At 48.0% G+C, this 13,393-nt stretch overlaps 1 long non-coding RNA gene across 1 annotated transcript; it reads right to left on the reverse strand.

The window, feature by feature from the left end:
* Nucleotides 1-290: 290 nt before the first annotated feature.
* On the reverse strand, nucleotides 291-12,812 carry LOC132363923 (uncharacterized). The gene is made up of 4 exons (XR_009502675.1): nucleotides 12,342-12,812; nucleotides 5,353-5,508; nucleotides 2,849-2,884; nucleotides 291-1,529 (listed from the first exon to the last, which is right to left on the reverse strand). It is a non-coding gene; the product is annotated as an uncharacterized LOC132363923 (long non-coding RNA).
* Nucleotides 12,813-13,393: the final 581 nt, after the last annotated feature.

The raw sequence follows: 13,393 nt of genomic DNA on the forward strand, positions 1-13,393 counted from the left end.
TTTTTTTAGATTCCATATATATGTGTTAGCACACGGTATTTGTTTTTCTCTTTCTGACTTACTTCACTCTGTATGACAGACTCTAGGTCCATCCACCTCACTACAAATAACTCAATTTCGTTTCTTTTTATGGCTGAGTAATATTCCATTGTATATATGTACCACATCTTCTTTATCCATTCATCTGTCGATGGACACTTAGGTTGCTTCCATGTCCTGGCTATTGTAAATAGAGCTGCAATGAACATTGTGGTACATGACTCTTTTTGAATTATGGTTTTCTCAGGGTATATGCCCAGTAGTGGGATTGCTGGGTCGTATGGTAGTTCTATTTTTAGTTTTTTAAGGAACTTCCATACTGTTCTCCATAGTGGCTGTACGGAGGATGTATTCTTACACTGGGTGTACAGATGAAGAAATGGAGACCCAGAGTAGGGGAGCAAACCTCCCACCCAGGGTGAGGGGGCTTCCTCAGGCCTATTTGATGGAGGTGGAAACCCACCCAGGGCTTGACTCTCAGGCCTTAAGTTCATTCTGCTGCAAAAACACAGAGCAGGACAGGGACCCAGGATTGTCTGACATCCAGCTGGGGGCTCTTTCCACTGCAGCCTCCACCCACCTATGCTCAGACTGGGCTCCGGGATCACCCCCCCACCCCCACCCCCGGCTAACCCCAGTCCTAGTTCTGGGACAAGCTCCAGATAAGGGAGGGGGTGTAAAGAGATCCCGTTCCTTAACCCCATGCAAATAGGGAACGTATTTTCCTGGTTGCCAGGGGCAGAGTGGAGTCTCCAAAGGCAGGATCACCTCTAGCGGGTCTGCAGCTGGAGCAGTCACTGGGAGCCTACCTCTGTCCTCCCCATCTCCTGAGTGCCAGCATTTTCTATTCAGGTGAAATGAAGTGCAAACAAGCTTCAGGTAGACCCTTGTCGAGGTTGGCCCCTGTCTGGGTGTGGCTGAGCTGTTTAGGCAGGCACGGGTGTATATGAGCCTCCCCGGGGACCCCCACCTAGTGCCTCCTGAATGTCTTCCCATTTGCATGGAGCCCCTTCCCCTCCCAGCCAGGAAGGGTGGGGCAGGGGTCTGAGTGCCCCAGAGAACACCCCTTCTGGACCCTCCTTCATCCAACCCTGGCTAAGCACCAGCTCAGGCCCTCCTTCCAGGCATATTATTTGTTCTTGGAACTCTCAGGACCATCTTGAGAGGGGAGAGGTATAAAGTCTGAGATGGTCAGTGCTGTGGAGAAATACAAAGCATGAAAAAGGGTTAGGGGTGTGGGGTGTGAGGAGGGGTTCAATTTAAGTAGGGTGTTCCAAGAAGGCCTTGGCAAGAAGTTGACATTTGAGTAAAGACCTAAGGAGGTGAGGGAGTGAGCCATGGAACAGCTGGGGGAAGAACAATTCAGGCAGACACCCCCAAACAGGAACAAGCCTCACGGGAACAAGAAACAGGCAAGAGGCATCCAGACTGGAAAGGAAGAAGTACACTGTCTTCATTCTCAGATGACATGATTCTATATGTAGGAAATCCTAAGGAATGTAAAAGAACATACTATGAGAACTAATAAACAAGTACAAGGTCACAGGATACAAGATCAATACACAGAAGTCAATTTTATTTCTACATAGCAAGCAATGAACAAGCCAAAAATGAAATTAAGAATATAATTCCATTCCTAATAGTTTCAAATAGAATAAAATACTTAGGAATAAATTTAACAAAAGAAATACGAGACTTGTACACTATTATAAAACTTCACTGAGGGAAATCAAACTCTAAATAAATGGAGAGACATTCCGTGTTCTTAGATTGGAAGACAATATTAAGATAGCAATACTCCCCAAACTGATCTATAGATTCAACATAATCCGTATCAAAATTCCAGCCGGCTTCTTTTTCCAGAAGTTGGCAAACTGATCCTAAAATTTATATTGTAATGAGAAACACCTAGAATAGCCGAAACGTTCTGGAAAAAGAAGAACGAAGTTGTAGGACCTTCAGTTCTTGATTTCGAGACTCACTATAAAGCTACAGTTGTCAAGACAGAGTGGGACTGGCATACAGGTCAATGGAACAGAATTGAGAGTCTAGAAATAAACCCTTACATTTACAGTCAATTGATTTTTGACAACAATGCCATGGCAGTTCATTGGAGGAAAGATAGTCTATTTAACAAATAGTGCTGGGACAATTAGCTATTCGTCTGCTTGCAAAAGGAAAAGCTTAGACCCTTACCTCACACCATATACAAAAATTAACTCAAAACAGATCATAGACTTAAATGTAAGAGCTAAAACTATACAACTCTTAAAAGAATACATAGGGAAAAAAATCTTCAAAACTTTTTGTCAGGCAAAGCTTTCTTAGCATGATTTATAAAATAAAAAATCAAACTGAAATTCATCAAGGTTCAAAACTTCTGTGCTTAAGAGCCACCATTAAGAAAATGAAAAGGTAAACAATAGACTTGGACAAAATATTTGCAAAACCGAATCTCATAAAGGACTTGTATCCAGTATTTACAAAGAACTTCTGCAGCTCAATAATAAGACAAACAACCCAATCAAAAGATGAGCAAACAATATGAACAGATATATCTCCAAAGAAGATATACCAATAGCTAACAAGCACATGAACAGATGCTCAACGTCATTAGTCATTAAGGAAGTGCAAATGTCAAATGAGATCTATATCACACCTACTAGAATGATTATGATCAAAATGACATAATAGCAAATGTTAGCTAAGATGTGGAGAAACGGAACCCTCCTACATTGCAGGTGGGAACATAAAATGGGGCAGCATCTCTGGAAAATAGTTTGGTGGTTCCTCAAAAAGTTAAACTTACCATGTGATCCAGCAATTCCACTCCTAGGTATCCCCCCTGGAGAAACAAAAACATACGTCTACGCAAAGATGTGTGAGTCAGTGTTCACAGCAGCATTATTCATAATAGCCCCAAACTGGAAACAACCTAAATGTCCATCAACTGATTAATGAAATGCATAGGCAAAATGTGGTCAATCCATACACCAGAACTATACAGCAATACAAAGGAACAGACAAATGACAGGTGCTGCCATATGGATGAACCTCAAAGGTGTTATGGTAAGTGAAAGAAGCCAGACACAAGGGAGTACATAGTGTATGGTTCCACTTTATATAAAATGTCCAGAAAAGGCAAATTGATAGAGACAGTAGATTAGTGGTTGTGTAGGGCTGAGTGGGAACAGGGATTACCTGTAAATGGGCATGAGAAAGGGATCTGACTGGGGGACTATTTGAATGTTCTAAAATTGATTTATGGTGATGATTGCACCACTTGGTAAAATTACCAAAAAAGCACTGAATTTTATACTTAAATGTTATGATATTTAAAATATACCTCAATAATTACTGGACTGAATGTCAGTATTATGACATAGTATGAGTGTGTTTCATGTTTGGTAATTGCAATCATTGTTGCTTTTGTTGTGGTCATCCATTTACAATGCTTGGTGTCAGTCTATTTATCTCTTGTAAAAATAAAATACAGTGTGTGTGTGTGAAAATAAAATAAAATAAAATAAAATATACCTCAATAAAGCTAATTTTTAAAAAAAAATGCTTCAGTTCAAGGTTCAGGTTGAGATTGAGTTTACACCTGACCCAGGAGCCCTTCCTGGTTGTGATAGGCTGGGATACATGCCACCCTTTGGCCATAGAGCACTGTGGGTCATAGTTCCATAGCACAGCCCCAGTGGAATATGAGTATTTGTTTACATATTGGGCTCTTCACTTCGATATAAGCTTCTTGAGGACAAGTGTTTATTCTCAGAATCCTAGAACAAAGCCCAGCTCATATGGGACTCAACACAGGCTTGCTAAAGTAATGGAAAAGTGTGATTGGAGGAATTCCCTGGTGGTCCAGTGGTTAGGACTCGGCGTTTTCACTGCCGTGACCCGGGGTTCAATCCCTGGTCAGGGAACTGAGATCCCGCAAGCCGCATGGTGAGGCCAAAAAAAAAAAAAAAAAAAAAAGTGATTGGAAAGGCAGAGCCAAGCAGAAAGAGAATGTGATCCCATTAGTGAGATCTTTCATCGAGACCTCCATGAGTGTGAGAATAATAACAAAGAAAGGGATAGCATGGACAAAGTACGATGTATTTCATACCATGCGATTTTATCCTGTCATTAAGAGAATGCTGGGCAAAAGGAAGCAAAGCCCATGTGTGTGTGAATGCAGTGTGGACACAACTTATTCTTTCTTTTAAAAAGTTGGCCGAGGATAGAAAGAGGAGAGAAGAGACAGGTCAATGAAAACCTTGGCTGGGGAGGCTGAGGTATCTGGATGATAAAATACGGAGAAAAGAAGGGAAGGAGAAGGAGGGGAGGGGAGGGAGATGCGGGGGGTGGGGGGGCAGGGGGAGGAAGCAGGGTGGCCAGACCCTGCAGGGCTTCGCAGGCACTGAGTGGGGCAGGACCGAGGAGGCTGCAGGCAGAGCAGTGACCGGGAAGACGTGTGTCAGCAGGGTAATAATAGGACTCACTTCACTTGGTAGTGTGAGGATGAGATGAGCTCACAGAGCAAAGGTGCAGCACAGCGATGCATAGTAAGGACCAAACTCACTAGTTAGTGTCCGGATCACTGTTTCATCCCCCTAATACCCCTGGCCCGGAGAGGTGAAGCACACGCTCACTGAGGTCACAGTTTTCCATCTCGTGACCTGCAGGGAGTCAGGCTAAGCAAGCGCCTGCCCTTCAGGGGAAGCCCCAGGGCTGGTGGTCAGCTGCTGGAGGGCAAGGGAGCCGGGCAATGAAGGGCAGGCGGAGTACAAAGTGACCATGACCATGCCACCCACCAACTGAACTTCCTTGGCCTCTGAACCTCTGCTTCTCACCTGGGGATGGGAGAGTAGCAGTGACACCTCCTACAGGGGTCACTAAGGGGACAGAGTAAGGATCTCAGCCAGTGAGGCTCTCAGCCCAGGGTCTGGAGTCAGTGTCTCACAAACAGTGCCACCTATTCAGGGTCCTTTATTTGGCAGATGTTTACCGACAAGAACCACAGGCCACACCATCTGGGGGAATGCTAGGGACACAAGATGAACAAGACATACTTCTCTGGACCACACACAGACACACACACAGATATACACAGATACACACAGAGACACAAACACACTCACGAGACACAATTACACAGACATGTACACACACAGATGCACACGTAGACACACGACACACAGACACGGACACACACACACCATTAGTAAGCTCCAAGTGTCAAAACACCAAATTCCAGAATGGGGGTAAGTGTTTATAAAATTCTTTCTGTGGAAGTGAACACAGGTAGGTGACCCGTGGGCTTACTTGCTCAAGGATAAGCTGGGGAGGCTCTTCACAGGACAGACCATCACTGGGTCCCTGCAAGCGGCATCTTCCAGTTCCTGATTGACAGCTTTCTTTCACTAACAGGCAGCAAAACCTCCAACGCGCCCAGGTCCTAGCCCTGGCAGAGTAACGGTCCTAAAGAGAAAGAGAAACATTATGACATTATGAGAAAATAAAGGGATATTTCTCTGACTTAAAAAAAAAAGTTTTGTTTTGTTTTTTCATTTTCCCAGGCAGAAAGCAGCACTGTCAGCTTTAAAAGCAGAGAGTCCTGTGGCCACATTAGCTCCCAGCCCACATGCCCCACAGTGGGCCAGCTCCTGCTCCCAGGTGCAGGGGGGAGCCCAGAGCAGGGTTCCCAGCCCTGGCTCCACACTGACCCCCCAGGTTCAAAACCCTGAGCCTGGGTCCTGTCCCCAGCATTGCCAGTGTAACTTGGGTCCTAACTCCAGCATTTCCAGTGTAACTTGCCTAGGGTGAGGCCTCGGCACTTGGACTTTAAAAATCTTCCCAAGGGTTCCAGTGTCCAGCCAGAGCTGAAAACTACTGACCTAACGGATTATCTTTAATGTCCAGTATCTGTTGTTGAGGGAAAAAAAACAATTGGCACATAGTAGATGCTCAGTATATGTTCATTCAAATGACATGCATATAGAGTGGCTTCCCTGCTTTTTTTTTTTTTCAAATACAGAGTGTGTGTGTGTGTGTGTGTGTGTGTGTGTGTGTGTGTGTGTGTCTTGGGGCGGGGGCGGAAGGCTGTAATCAATCACACAGGACAGAGCTGGTGGGGCTCCAGCCAAACACATACAAGGCCCTTCTTGGAGGGGGCGGGGCACACTTTCACGTTTCAGAGTATGTGCTTCTCAAGCAGTGGCATTTTCCACTCCAAGCACGTGTCATTTTTTTAATTAATAATAAAGAAAAATAAAGAAGCCATGCATTGAGCTTCTTTCACTTCCCTTTTCTTTACCTATTCAGGGGACAGGAAACACCCATAAATAGTCAGTGGGAAGGAAAGGTCAAGGTGAGGGCTGAGTCAGTGAGCCGAAGCCATCAGGGGCCGAGTTGCCTGGCTCAGCCCTCCAAAATCCCTTCAAAAGTCCCTGGGCCCCTTCCAGGCTGGCAGCCTGGACGCCACAGAGGGTCAGGGTAGACTGGGAGCAGCGAGTTAGTGGAGCAAGTCCTGCGGGCCGGGAAGGAGCCTGGGTCCTGGGCTTCCGAGCCAGCTGGCCCTCAGGAATCCAGTCTTGGGGCTCCACTGGGTCACGGCCCTGGGGCCAAGTCACCCTGGTGACCTCGCCCTGACACAGCCACCTGGCCCTGCCTCTGGGCATTTCAGAGAAAACTCCAGACGGGGAGAGTGGAGAGCCCACTGAGGGCCCTGTTATCTAACGAAGCCACTGCACGATGCTCTGTGAGGGCCCCAGAAGAAGCCCCCCTGCCGCTGCTGAGGGTACAGAGGTCAGGCTCAGGGTACCTGGGCGCTGGTCCTAAGCCACACAGGCCCCTGCATTTTAGGAGCCCAGAGCACCCTGCGGCCCCCAAAGGCAGGCTGTAGTCAATCCCCCACCCACACTGTCCCAGGGACTCTGCCTGGTGGTCTCCCCCCTGCTAGACAGAGAGCAGAAGCCCTGGTAATGTCTGTGCCCTAAATGAGACACCCCCTACCCAGGAGACCTAAAGCACTGAGAAATCGCAGCCTCGACCCCAAGAATGCCAAGGTCACTTTACTTGTGTCCCCGCCTATAGGAGCAGGAACTGACATCACTGAGACACCTGCTTCATGCCTGCTGCTTAGAGAACTTAAGGCAGAACTTGCCTTCCGGGTGGCAGTGCTGTTATTTGCCTCATTTACAGACGAGAAAACTGAGGCTCCGAGTCATTTGGGCACATGACTTGTGTCCCCACAAAAGGGGCAAAGCCAGGCTGAAACTCAAGACCCCTTGAGTCTTGAACAGGCCCTACAGTGCTCTCGGAGGACCTGAATGGTGACAGGGACAGAGGGCTTCCTTCCCAGCCCTGGCCACCTCGCCCCAGTCCTCGGCCTCAGGCATCTACCAGGAAGGCCAGGAAAAGGATCTGGATGGAGGCGGATCACAGCTGGCCTCAGCCTTGAAGACCGAGTGCGTGGGCTGAGCCAGGCTGGAGGCTGGGCCCCCGGAGAGCCAGCCTCTGGGCCAGGAGCCTGGCTGACCTCTGGCCCTCAGACCAGGACAAGTGTGTCCCTTCCCACCTCCCTCTTTCTTAGAAGTCCTCTCAGCCCTGCGCTTCCTGAAGTTTCCGCTGCAGTGCCAGCAACCTGCCTAACCCTTCATCTCCCGGGCCTCCCTTCCAGAACCCAGAGGGGAAGAGTCACTGGACGCAGGTGCCATAGGGTTCCAGGGGAAGAGAACACATATCTGGGACCCTCCAGGGATCCATCTCAGCTTCACCTATTACTCAGTGGCCTTAGAGACTTGGCCCCTCAGCGCCTCAGTTTCTTCAGCTGTCAATGCGGTTGACAGAGACAGCAGCTTTGCAGAGCACGCAGGCAGACGGAATAAGGGCAGGCTTTGACAGGGTACTGAGCACCTTTTCTGGGCCTGTCACTGTCATAACTGCTGGGGGTGCATGTGCATTTCCTAATGAATTCTTCCCAACAACCCAGAAAGGCAGAAATTAATATTTTCCCCATTTTCCAGCCACGGGGCAGAGGCCCAGAGAGTGAAGGTAGTGGTCACAAGGTACGAGGTAGAATAATGCCATTTGCAGCAACATGCATGGACCTGCAGATTATCATACTAAGTGAAGTAAGTCAGACAGAGACAAATATATGACATTACTTATATGTGGAATCTAAAAAAAAAAGATACAAATGAACTTATTTACAAAATAGGAACAGACTCACAGACTTCTAAAACAAACATATGGTTACCAAAAGGGAAAGGTTGGGGGGAGGGTTAAATTAGGAGTTTATAGATAATCTACAAGGACCTACTGTATAGCACAGGGAGCTCTGCTCAATGTTCTGTAATAACCTATATGGGAAAAGAATCTGAAAAAGAATGGAGATATATATATATATATATATATATATATATATATATATATATATATATATATATATATATATATATCTGAATCACTTTGCTGTACACCTGAAACCAACACAACATTGTAAATCAACTATACTCCAATATAAAATTTAAAAATTAAAAATTAAAAAAAAAAAATGAGATCCATGGTAGAGCTGGGAGGAGTTGAGCCAAGGCAGAGAGAGATTTCATTTTGCCTCCAATGAGTAATAATACTTAACTCTCAGGCTTCTCATGGACTTCTCATGACCCACACAGGGAGCAGACCTGGCCCATTCACTGTGTGCCCCAGCACCTAGTAGGGTGCCTGGCACAGAGTAGGTACTCTGGACGAAAGAAGGTTCTGGATGAACAGTGCAGATGTTTGGGACTCTGAAATGAGACACCCTCCATTTGCCAGCTCTGTCACTTCCCAGCTCTGTGACCTTACAGAATTGTCCCTCCTCTCAGAACCCCAGTCTCTTCAACACAAAATGCAATAATAATTATAACAATGCCATGAAAGGGTCACTGTGAGGATTAGAGGCACATAGAAGGGCCCCCTTCATCTGCAACTCTGTAAGTACTACCTTTATTATTGTTTTGAATTATTAACTTAAAACTTGGCATGTTATTAATTTGAAATGAGGAAATGCAAAGAGACTTTGAAAGGCACCACCCAGTGTCTCCAGCTGTGTTTTGATGCTGTTGATCTGCCTGAGGACACAGACAACAGGGGACCTTTCCCAGGTCAGGATGGAGGAGTGAGGTTGTCAGCTCGAGGGAGGGACTCATGGGGACATTTGGTGTTACCCTGTGAGCCAGCATGTGACGGGGCTGACCAAGCATCTGAGACACAGCCTGAGACCCGGACGGGGCCAGACTGGGAACAGGCCACCCGCTGGACCCTCATTCTAGAGCCCAAGCCTGCCACTAGCCAGATTGGGGGTCTCAGGCGGGTCATAGACCCACTGTCTCATCCAGCTGAATGGACCTTTCAAGACCACCCCACTCACCCTGGCCTCATCGTTTCAATGAGAAAATGGAGGCCCCAGTGAGGGGCAGGGGGCTGGCCAAGGTGACCGTGAATCATTAAACGCAGAGTCGAGACCAGAATCCCTGCCTCTTGACCCCAGCTGCCCACATCCCTCGCCAGGCTGAATGTTCCCACTGAAGCCACCCTGCCTACTTCCGGTGCCCAGGAGGGCACAGACCATGAACAGGTTGATTTCTGCCCAGTCAAGGCCACATGCCTGGTGATGGCCAGCCCCAAGCCTGATCTTACTCTCACTCTCGCCTGCCCCAACTCAGGTCCTGACATGTGGTGGCACTTGGAAATACCTGCCAAGCAAATGAGACCCTGCTCAGTGCTGGGCCCAGGCTAGGACCCCTTGAGCCTTATAAGGCTACACATGAGTTGACCGTGAGATCTCAGAGGTGAAAACCATGTGAAGCAGTGAGAAGTGTGACATAGGTGTGAGTCATGGCACATGAGGGCTGTGTGGTGAGTCACAGGCTCTGGGCCACATGGCCTAGGTTGGAGTCCCCTCCACCATGCGCTAGCTGGGGGCCCTTGAACCAGTTTCTTAGCCTCTCTGTGCCTCGGTTTGCTGGGGTAAGAGAATACTCACCCCGCAGAAGATCCGTGAGATGCACACACTTGGCCAAAGGCCTGGCCCACAAGCAGCACTCAGCAAACCATCGCTATTGTTATTGTCTAGAATAGCTGTCTCTGAGCCATACACTTGCACTCGCATACTGCTTCTGGATTGCTTCCCAAAGCAGGGCTGTCACCTTCCTTGACTCACTAGGACAGAACTTTCTGAAAAGGCATCGGCATTTCCCTGCTGCTACTGTTGATTCCCTCCGGTTCTTTCTGGAAGACAACAACTACCCTGAAGCCCTTCATTCCTGCCCTGGGCGGTCACACAGCAATTCCTAGAAAGAAACCAAGGTCCATGAGTGTCTTCACTCTAACTGGCCCCAGACTGCTGGGTGAATTGGGGTCCACCAAGAGCCCTGATAGAGGAAAATGAGCTTGCGGTGACCTCAGTCTGGGTGTTTCTCCCCCGTGGGTCTCCTCATCCTCTGTGGTCAAATAAAGGGTGATCTAAAATAAGATCGTGATCTCCCTCCGATGTCCCTTTGACGGCTAACGCTTTGTGGTTCTATTTTTTGTCTTCTCTGCTAATGGCATCATCTGCCCCCACAACAGCTCACATTGATTGAACACCTGCCATATGCCAGAAACTAAAGTCAGGGATGGATATAACGGCAACTAACAGTTATTGAATGCTGTCATCTGCCAGCCGTGAACGCTCTTCCGATGATCTCATTTAATCCTCTCAGCAACCTGACCGTCCCCACCAGAAGATGAGCAAGTAGGTTCCACATGATGAGATGGTCTCATTCAGCTGGGATCTGAACCCAAGAGCCAGGCTTGGAATCACTAGGTCATGCCCAAGTCCCTACAGCCCTGTGAGGTGGGAATTATTATCTCTGTTTTACTGATTTCAAACAAACAAACAAACAAACACCTGTGGCCCAGAAAGGGGAAGTGAGTCAGTCCGTGTCATACTGTTTGAAATGATGGCCTCTGAGGATATCCTGCTTCTACCTCCTTTTATCCTGATCATCTCAGCCAAGGCTTTAAAGAAACGTACTTGATGGGGAAAAAAAAAAAAAAAAATAGATGTATCATATTTTTGTTTTTTTTTTAAAGAACAATGAAATCAAGAGAAACTGAAAAGAAGAAAAAGAAAAAAAAAAAAAAAAGAAACGTGCTTGGACTTTGTGACTCTCATTTCCAACTCAGAATTCCTGTCCTGTTACTCTGGGCCTGCAGCTGAGCTCCAGATAACCGAGGGCCCAGCCTTTGGCAGGAGGTCTGACCTCCAGATAAGCAGAGCCCCAATGTGGAACGAAGACACGAGTCACAGAAGAAGCTCACATACCATCCGCTGCCCGGTTCCTTGTTGCAACTCGGGGAGGGGATTTATCCCACCAGGGCACGTCCTCCACGCTTCACATTCATCATCTTCTTTGTGGCCCATGACAATGTTGTCAGCTCAATATGACAATCTTTGTTTTGTAGGAAAGGGAGGTCATATGGTTTATCTAAACAGGGAACCAGTGACTAGTGAACCAGGCAAATTATATCGCCCAGGATACTTTTTAGAATTCCAGCAGATTGTGGAGGGTGGGTTATTTTTCCACTTTCGGGGAGAGGGTTTGGAGGTGGAGGCTGCAGGCCCCCCCACCCCCGAGCCAGGCAGAGAAAGAGGTCGTGAGAAGCCGTGTGGCTGCAGCTTCAAATGCTCCTTCCCTGAGATTTATTCCCTTCAGTGGCCGCCACGGAACCCACGGCATCTTAGTTCCTCCTGTCAGTCCTCCCTTTATATACTCACCTTTCTGTCCCCAAGAGCCAAAAAAAGAAGAATTGATTGTTTGATTTCTGAAGGCCCAGGCACAGTGAAAACAGGGGCAGCCCTGAGGAGGGGTGGGTGACTCATTCCCTGACCAAGAGACGAGGCCAGCCAGAGCAGAGGGGACCTTGAGAAGACCTGGGCTTTTGTTCCCTTTGGGACCAAAATGAATCACCGATCCCACCAAGTCACACTGGCCAGTCCCAAACTTTCCCAGGTAGAACCAGCGCAAGCATCAAAAATGAATCAGGTGAGGCCCTATCAATGGGCACAAAGGCGAAGGCTGTGCTCTTCCTTACTCTTCACCTTCAACTCAGCCCTTGAAAGAGGCCAGACAAGACTTGGTGCTCCTTGGGGCAAAGTGGAAACCGGAACCAGAAAAGGAAGGTTGGCCACAATGCCTCTAAGGAGACCAGCCAGCAAGGTGGTGACCACCGGCTATGTGCTGGTTGTTTGGACACCATGCAAGTTTGCTCACTTGTTCACTCACTTGTTCGCTGACTTGGGCGGGCGGTCAGGAGCATTGATTGGACGTCCAGCAGCTGCCAGGCATTCTGCAGGTTATCCTTCCTCCAGACCCTGCAGAATGTGATGCTCGTGCACAGAGGAGGAATCCAAAGTACTGGCCAGGGTCGCCCAGCCAGGGATCCACTCCAGAGCCATCAGATGCTGGAGCCTTGCTTCTTTTGATCCTGTGTCTATGGAGACCTGGTCTTCGTCAGTGGGCAAAGAATGCCCATTTCACACGTCACCACCTGAGTTGGGCCAGGAGAGCCTGGAAAGCCCAAGACTTTTCTCAGCGAAGCAGCCTTGGTGATTTCAGAGGAAGAGCCTGCCCCAAGGAGCAGCAGAACCCCAGGCCTGTCCTCTGGGCCCTCCGCATTCCGGAGGCCAGATGTGTGAGCCTGACGTTATTCACCAAGTCGTGGCCTGGCTTCAGGCTGTGCTCTGCTGGTTTGTGACCCCCACTCCTCCACGCTTTCCTCCTCCCTTTCCTCAGCATGAAAAACTGAGTGGTGCTGGCAGCTGTTCCTCAGCATCTGGCGGAACATTCTGCCCCATAGCTGAGCGCCTCTCACTCCCCAGCCATCCCTGGGGATGGCCGGTGACTCATATTTCCATTTTCAATGCAGGGCCAGGGACCAGATCTTTCCATGACCACCAGGGCTGGCCATTTGGCGCTGGGATTAAGGACATGAGCTGTGACGTCAGACAGGCCTGAGTTCAAATCCTTCTTCTGCTGCTTGTGTGTGATTTCAGGCAACTAACTTACCCTCTCTGAGCCTGTTTCCCCATTTGTAAATGGAGATCACGGCTAACAACTCTGGTATCTTCTTTATTGAAAAAGTTTCTTCCCTTTTGCTCGCAACTCTAAAAAATGAACCATTCCCTCTACCAGTTTTCTTTTTTATATACTCACCATTCATAAGCCAAGGAGAGAGGAAGCTGATGTTTGGTTGCTTAAAAATGCAACGGTAATATTTATGTACTATTTACCATGTGCTAGGGATCTGTTATAAGGTGCTATCACCAACCCCATTT

This window comes from Balaenoptera ricei, chromosome 3, assembly GCF_028023285.1.
Source record: "Balaenoptera ricei isolate mBalRic1 chromosome 3, mBalRic1.hap2, whole genome shotgun sequence".
Classification (NCBI taxonomy): Eukaryota; Metazoa; Chordata; class Mammalia; order Artiodactyla; family Balaenopteridae; genus Balaenoptera; species Balaenoptera ricei.